Raw genomic sequence first — 8,824 nt, 5'->3', positions numbered from 1 at the left:
TAGCTGTAGGAACTTGTTTGGGTATATTTAGATTGTATTAAAATTAGTTTTAGTCAAAATCAAGCTTTTCTAGTTTTATTTAGCTTGCTACTGTTTTCCTGCTGTTCTATTTATTATATAATTTTATTTTTCCTATGTTATAATTTATTTTTGGTTAGTTTCTGTAGTTACAGAGGGTGAACTTTTATTACAGTAGAATAAATTTTTATTTTATTTTATTTTATTGCTAGAATTGTTTTAGGCATAATAGGAGTTCTATAATAGCTCTTGATGTGATTCTTTTTGAACCTAGTTTATATGTTGTTTTCCTTTCTGTTAGTTAGCAAAACTCTTGTTTAGGTTCTTTTAAGAATAGTTTTAGTAGGATAAAACTATTTCTTAGTTGTTGCTTGAAGTGATGAAAACCTTGTTTTGTTTTTTTCATGTTTTCCTTGGTTTTGGTTTGAGTGCTTGGGTGATTTGCATTAACTTGATGTTATGTTATAGTGTGGTATACTTATTTGTGCTATTGTTTGACTCGGTAGAATTCCCAGAGTGCGAGGCCTGCTATTTCGAAGACCGTCAACCAGGCAAGTCATTTGATCATGTTTTACAATACCTATGATTTTATTGCATTAGAATTATTCCTCCCCACATGCATGTAGAAGGATTAAGTTACGTTCTTGAGTAGTATCATGAGGTAGGATGGACCCATTTCCCCTTGTTACCAATGCCCGGGACGATGTAGTTGATTGCTATGCTTTCGTAGACAGGGTTGGTTGAGTGATTCAAAAGGGAGATGTCAGAGTCAAGATGATGGCAACCCCATGACTTCAAGGTCAAGATGGACTTCAAAATTCACTACTGGGTGGAGGACGGTTGACGGGCACCCTGGAGAAACCAGCGGATGGCCGGGATGCATGGAGAAGTGCCATGACATCTTACGGAAAGCTTCACCCAGCCACGAAGAGACGGATGGATACCCCATTGACCGGAAGCTTACCTATGTAGCCGCAAGACATTATGGGCTCTGGCTTGGTCAACCCTAGGCGTGACTCTGGCCGGACGGTGCTAAGAGATGTGGAAGAACGGTAGGATTGAATGGGCACCAGCAGTGGCCTAGAGGAACTCTTCGGAAGACCCTGTTTCGTTCGTCCCATATTCAAACACCAGGTAGTGCGAAGACTTAAAAGGAGGGAATGATTCTTGCGGGTAAAGTGCACAAGACTCTACAGAGTGAAGACCTAACCGATTAGCTGTGTCCCTGGTTACGGACAATTTGAGCCTCTGGAACTTGGAGTATTTCGGAACTCTCAACACCGAACTTAATAAATCAATGTAAGTTTTTTTTTGATAATTGGGAATGGGACATTGGTTGGCGGAACCATCTCAATAACAACCAACATTTTGTAGTAATTGCAAACAAGTCCTTTATTCTAGGAAAAAATTGGCTTTTTCGCAAAAACTTAAAACTTAGAGCCCCGCAGCCAAATTGCATATAGTATTAGTAATTTATTGTTGTTCTCTCTTCATGATTTATCGCCATATTCAAAAATGTTGACCTACACGGCTGTAACATATTATGTTGCATAGGAGTTTTCCGACCAGGAGTGAGGCTACGATCCACGCTTGGTGATTGCCCTATGGAGTCGGACAGACTCGCTATTTCGTATATGCTTCCGCAGCTTTATTTAGTTTATTTCTCATGAGTTGGCCTTTGGCCAAATTTATTATGATGCAATAAAGACTCAATATGAGAATCATGCAATAAATTCAGGTGCGATTGAACTTTGAATCTTTTCATCAATGTACTGTGTGTGCCAGCATGATCTTGGGGGTGTACAGCTACACGGAGACTTGACTGATTTCGGGTCGGGTCGCTACAGAGATGGTATCAGAGCACACGCTGACCGTAGGAGGTAACCCCTAGGATCGGATAGCCATAGGAAGAGACTATTTATTTTACGTTTTTATTATTCTGTAATTCTCCCCTGTTCATTTCTGACTTCTCTCTGATTTCAACATTCTAGATGTCCGTCAAGTTCATCCCTATTATGCTCCCGAAGTTTTGCGAGCCAGATGAAATGATGCTTTTCGGCAGGAGGCTGGTCGAGATCGCCAAGGAATTGAAGATTGCTCTGCCTTCAATCACCGGGACCCCTACCATGGCATTTCTGGAAGACCATCACTACAGGATTAAGGTGCACATACCAGGGAGGACGTTCGGAAACCTCTCGGCGCCCATTGACTTGAGATTCACTGCTCCCAATTGGATCCTCGGGAGAGACATAGCAGTTCATAGTGCATTTGGACGCATATAGGAGGAATACAGGGCCGAGCTTGTTGGATTAGACCACACCATGATTTCTCGCAGGACTGCAGAGGGAGAGATCATCCGCACCAGAGATGACGACTCCGTTCACTCGTTTGTCCAAGACTTGGAGGATCTCATCAGGGCTCTAGAGATTCAGATGCGCAGTAGCTTGAAGATGATCCAAACTTGATCTAGAGGCTGCAGCACATGAAGTCCACTATGAGCATGAGGATGCAGTCAAGGATTTCATGGAGAGAGTCGACAAGCTGAAGATGGATGTGGCCGCATTGGAGAAGAAGCTGGATCAGGGAGAAGACCTTTTTCCGAGTGGAGATGATGGACCTCTAGTGAGCAATGACCAGGATTATGAAGAGAGCTCCACCGAAGGAAGCCGCAAGAGGAGGCGCCGCAGTAGAGGACACGCACCATAGGACACCGCACCGGAGGACACAAGGATGATTGATGAAGACATTTAGTCGACTACCATGTTTATTTTATGTTTCCTTCGATTCGTTAGGCTGTTATTTTCGATTAGTTGTGAGATTTTGTAATCCGACATTGAACCATGTTTGAGATGATTGAATAAATGATTGGTGTGATTATGATTGTGCATTCATATGGGTAATGCTATTTTCTCATTAGAACCTTGTTCTACTCTAATTTTCTCATCCACTCCAAAACACCAGATGCCTCCGAGACGTGACCCCGGTTTCAACTTCCCGCCGGAGCTCACCCAGCTGATCCAGCAGCAGAATGCCCTCATGCATATGCTCATCCAGAACCAGAACAACAACAACAACAACAATAACAACAACAACAACAACAGCAACAACAACAACCCACCACCACCACCCCCTGTTGACAACTTGACCCGCTTCCTAAGGCTGAATCCGCCAGTGTTCCCAAGCAGCACTGAGCCGATTGTGGCCGATGATTGGCTCCGCAAGGTCGGAAGGGAGTTAGCCACTGCTAGATGCACAGATGCAGAGAAGGTGCGCTTTGGCGCACATCAGCTTGATGGACCTGTAGCTTCTTGGAGGGAAAACTACACCGCCACTTATCCGGCCGCTGCCATGACATGGGATCAGTTCCAGCAGGCCTTCTGCACTGCCCATGTCTCAGCTGGAGCCATGAGTCTGAAGAACTGTGAGTTCCGCAACTTACGCCAGGGGAACCATACTATGGGGCAGTACGTGGATGTGTTCAGCAAATTATCTCACTATGCCCCAGATGATGTGGCCATAGATGCCGCCAAAGCAGGAGAAGTTTCTCGAGGGACTCAATGACGAGATGGGAATGCAGCTAATGGTGGCTACCTTCAACAACTACTAGGAGCTGGTAGACAAGGCCACCATACTTGAAGGCAAGCAGCAGCAGATTGATAGCCGCAAGCGGAAGTATGTCCAGGGGAAGTACAACTACGAAGCTCAGCAGAAGCCCCGCTATGCCCCATACTCATGAGGACATACCCATCACACTCATGGGGGACATAATGATGGAGGGCATAACCATGGAGGGAATGGGAACAATCGCAACCACGACAACAACTCCAAGTCAGGCAGTGGAGGCAATGGCAACCAGCATCGTCCTGCCCCGGCTCAGAAGGATCTGAGTCACATCACCTGTTTCAAGTGCCAGAATACAGGGCACTATGCCACCGACTACCCGGAGGACAAGGAGAGGAATGGAAACTCAGCAAAGAAGCCCAACCCATTTCCTCGTGCGCAAGTGAATCACATTGACATGGAGGACGTCTATGATCAGCCAAAAACTGTGGTTGGTAAGTTTTAATTAAATTCACGTCCAGTATTAGTACTCTTTGATTCTGGTGCAACGCATTCATTTATATCAAGGCTAGTTGTGGAAAAGTATGAGTTGCCCACTAGAACCCTTAGAAGCCCTCTTCAGGCCTGTCCCCCAGGAGGAGAGATGATGGCAGGCTTAGGCTGTCGTTTAACCCTCACCATCTGAAACCATAATTTTCCCGCAGACCTCATAGTCTTGGAACCCTAGAGTTTGGACGTAATCCTAGGCATGGATTGGTTGACGAAGTTTGAAAGAGACATCGACTGTGCTCGCAAGACGAGTTTGCTCACCACCCCAGAGCAGAAGAGGATCAAGTATGTATCCAGGTGCACCCCGACGAAGCATCATGTGAATTCCCTCACGGGAGTTGTTCAGGAGGAAGTGCCAGTAGTGCAAGATTTTCCAGATGTGTTTCCGGAGGAATTACTAGGAATGCCACCGGACAGAGACATTGAATTCCTGATTGAGTTATTGCCAGGCACAACCCCAATATCCAAGAGACTTTATCGGACGCCCCCGAATGATTTGGAAGAGATCAAGAAGAAAATTAATGAGCTATTGGAGAAGGGATATATTCGGCCAAGCTCATCGCCTCGGGGAGCACCAGTCCTTTTGGAAGAGAAGAAGGATGGAACCCTGAAAATGGTTGTGGGTTATCATTCATTGAACAACGTGACCACCAAGAACAAGTACCCTCTGCTGATGATTAATGATTTATTTGATCAGCTAGTTGTAGCCAAAGTATTCTCCAAGATCGATCTTCGATCAGGGTATCATCAGTTGAAGATCCGTGAAAAGGATATACCCGAAACAACTTTCACCACCAGGTATGGTTTATATGAGTATACCGTCATGTCATTCAGATTGACTAATGCCCCTGCATATTTTATGAGCATGATGAACAAAGTATTTATGGAATATCTAGACAAGTTTGTCGTGGTGTTCATCGATGATATATTGATTTTCTCCAAGAGCGAGGAAGAGCATAAGGAACATTTGCGTCTAGTTCTAGAGAAACTCCGAGAACATCAGTTATATGCCAAGTTCAGCAAATGTGAATTTTGGCTGAAAGAAGTCGGATTCCTCAGACATGTTATTTTAGGAGAAGGAATAGCAGTCGACCCCACCAAGGTTGAATCAGTCACCAATTGGTAGTCAGCCACCTCGGTCAAGGAGATTCGCAGTTTTCTCGTACTCACAGGATATTATCGGAGGTTTATTGAGAGTTCCTCCAAGATTGCCAAACCCATGACTAAGCTGTTGAAGAAGGACACCAAGTACATTTGGACTGAGGATTGTGAAGCCAGTTTCCAGGAATTGAAGAAACATTTGGTTACAACCCCAGTGCTAATTTGCTGGACATACACAAGGACTACCAGGTGTATTGTGACGCTTCTCGTCAGGGACTCAAAGGAGTACTCATGCAGGAAGGAAGGGTTTTAGCTTTTACCTCCAGACAGCTATGACGTCACGAGATGAATTACGCCTCACATGATTTGGAATTCACAGCCGTAGTGCATGCACTCAATACCTGGAGACATTTCCTTGTCGGAAATAGTTGTGATGTTTACACGGATCATAAGAGCTTGAAATATATTTTCACGCAGAAGGAGTTGAACCTCAGGCAGAGGAGATGACTAGAGTTGATCAAGGACTATGACATGAGATTGCATTACCACCCAGGAAAGGCTAATGTCGTAGCAGATGCCTTGAGTCGTAAGAGTTATGTGAATACTCTTATAGCAGGAGGATTACCCTAGGAGTTAGTCGATGACCTCAGAGATCTTCGACTAGTGATAGTTTCGAGAGGATATGTTGCAGCATTGGAAGTTCAGTCCACTCTGGCTGAAACAATTCGTGAAGCCCAGAAGTTGGACAAGGAAATTGATGAGATAAAGAAAAGGATGAATGAAGGAAAAGCTAAAGGGTTACGTAAGGATGAATACGGAGATATATGGTTCGAGGATCACATTTATGTACCCAATGATCCCGAACTCAGGAAGCTAATTCTTCAGGAGGCTCATGATTTACCGTACTCGATTCACCCAGGTAACACCAAGATGTATCTAGATTCGAATGAAAGCTTCCGGTGGACATGTATGAAGAAGGATATTGCCGAGTACGTAGCAGTATGTGATGTTTGCCAGTGAGTAAAGGAGGAACATCAGAAGCCAGCAGGGTTACTTCAACCTTTGCCAATTCCCGAGTGGAAATGGGAGAAACTTGGAATGGATTTTATCATAGGATTACCCTGGACCCGTTCAGGTTATGATTCCATATGGGTAGTGGTTGATGGCTTAACCAAGGTAGCCCATTTCATTCCCGTGAAGACTACCTATACCAGCGCTAAGTTAGACAAGATATACATGACCAGGATCATATGTCTGCATGGAGTTCCAAGGAGTATCGTGTCAGATAGAGGAACACAATTTACCTCAAAGTTTTGGAATAAGTTGCATGAAACTTAGGGTATGAGGCTGGAGTTCAGTACAACTTTTCATCCGCAGACAGATGGACAGACCGAGAGAGTCAACCAGATTTTGGAGGACATGTTGAGAGCTTGTGTGCTAGACTACGGGTCTAGATGGAATGATAATTTTCCATACGCAGAGTTCTCGTACAATAACAGCTATCAAACCAGTCTAAAGATGGCCCCTTTCAAAGCTCTATACGGAAGGAGGTGCAGAATACCATTGTTGTGGGATGGTGTTTGTCGGTGTCAAAACCGGCGGATCTCGGGTAGGGGTCCCGAACTGTGCGTCTAAGGCTAGTGGTAACAGGAGGCTGGAGACACGATGTTTACCCAGGTTCGGGCCCTCTCGATGGAGGTAACACCCTACTTCCTACTTGATTGATCTTGATGATATGAGTATTACAAGAGTTGATCTACCACGAGATCGTAGAGGCAAAACCGTAGAAGCTAGCCTATGATTATGATTGTTGTTGTCCTACGAACTAAACCCTCCAGTTTATATAGACACCGGAGGGGGCTAGGGTTACACAGAGTCAGTTACAAAGAAGGAGATCTACATATCCGAATCACAAAGCTTGCTTTCCACGCAAAGGAGAGTCCCATCCGGACACGGGACGAAGTCTTCAATCTTGTATCTTCATAGTCCAACAGTCCGACCAAAGTATATAGTCCGGCTGCCCGGATACCCCCTAATCCAGGATTCCCTTAGTAGCCCCTGAACCAGGCTTCAATGACGATGAGTCCGACGCGCAGATTGTCTTTGGCATTGCAAGGCGAGTTGCTCCTCAGAATACTCCGTAGAAGATTTTGAACACGAGTATCGTGTTCGGCTCTGCAAAACAAATTCCACATACCACCGTAGAGAAAACAGTATTCCACAAATCAAATCTGCTGACAACTTTTGTAGAGTGACATCACGCCACGGCCCGGTCATTATTCGAACCGTTTTTCCCGACCAGCTACTGCGCACATTGCGAGGTGGTTGCCTTGGCACGTCTTGTCGAAGCAGAGATCATGTCCCCTTATTGCGGGATTCTCATCAATACGGGCGTGGGTAACCCAACTGCGCCATCAACCATGGCGCTTGGGGAATAAGCGATTTTAACGGGCAAGAGGGGAGGCACATGGTTTATACCGCCTTTATAAAGAGATAAGGATTCCCCTTTTTCACCCACGCCTTCTTCCTCCATTTCTCATCCACTCTCGCACTCTCGAGCTCCAGCACCCAAGTTCTCACCTTCTCCGTTAAGCCATTCCAATCATGTCCGGAGCGGGAGGCAAGTGGATGGCCTCCTCTGTTATGGAGGAGGACATTACAAAGCTTCAAGAGGCCAGATACTTAGCCGCGGACAACGCGCACCGGCTCCCGGACGAAGGGCAGATCATCCCCACTCCGGAACCCCACGAGAGGGTTGTATTTCTCCCCCACTTCATCCGCGGACTGGGATTTCCCCTCCACCCATTTGCCCGCGGGCTCATGTTCTACCATGGGCTAGATTTTCATGATCTAGCCCCAAATTTCGTCCTCAACATCTCGGCGTTCATCATCGTGTGCGAGGCCTTCCTCTGCATCAAGCCCCACTTTGGCCTGTGGCTAAAGATCTTCAACGTGAAGCCGAAGATAGTGAGTGGCGAGCAAGCAGAGTGCGAAGGAGCCATGGTGGGCAAGATGCCCAATGTTACCTGGCTCAAAGGCTCTTTTGTGGAGACCGTGAAGGGGTGGCAATCGGGGTGGTTCTACATCACTGAGCTGCGTGACGCCAACTGGGCGACAGCCCCCAAATTTCGACCCGGCATCCTTATGCAGCTCACCTCCTGCGAAAAGAAGGGCTTGGCCTGGGGTGCTCCTGTGGAGCTGACCGGGCTCCAGAATTGTATCAAGAATATGATAGACAAGAAGATCAAGCTTGTCAACGTGGTCCGGGTGATGCTCTTCCGCTGGATCCTCTCGTGTCATAGACGGGCATTCAATATGTGGGAGTTCGATTCGGCCAAGCACCATATGCTGCAAGAGCTCTGAGAAACGACGCACAAAGACGTCTGGAAGGTGTTGTTCAAGGCCACCGAAGTGCCCCCTCCCCTCATCGAAGACCATGGACTCAGTGCAAAGCGCCCTGCAAATCCGGTAAGCCTTCTATATTCCAAGATGAGCTTTTCCCAGTATGTTCGTGAGGGGAGTCTAAGCCACCGTGCTGATTTAACAGGAATATGTGGTGACGGCGGAGCGGATCGACTGTCCGGCTCCGCTACCT

This window comes from Triticum dicoccoides, chromosome 2B (genome assembly GCF_002162155.2).
Source record: "Triticum dicoccoides isolate Atlit2015 ecotype Zavitan chromosome 2B, WEW_v2.0, whole genome shotgun sequence".
In the NCBI taxonomy this organism is placed as follows: Eukaryota; Viridiplantae; Streptophyta; class Magnoliopsida; order Poales; family Poaceae; genus Triticum; species Triticum dicoccoides.
Note: the sequence above shows the minus strand (reverse complement) of the source record.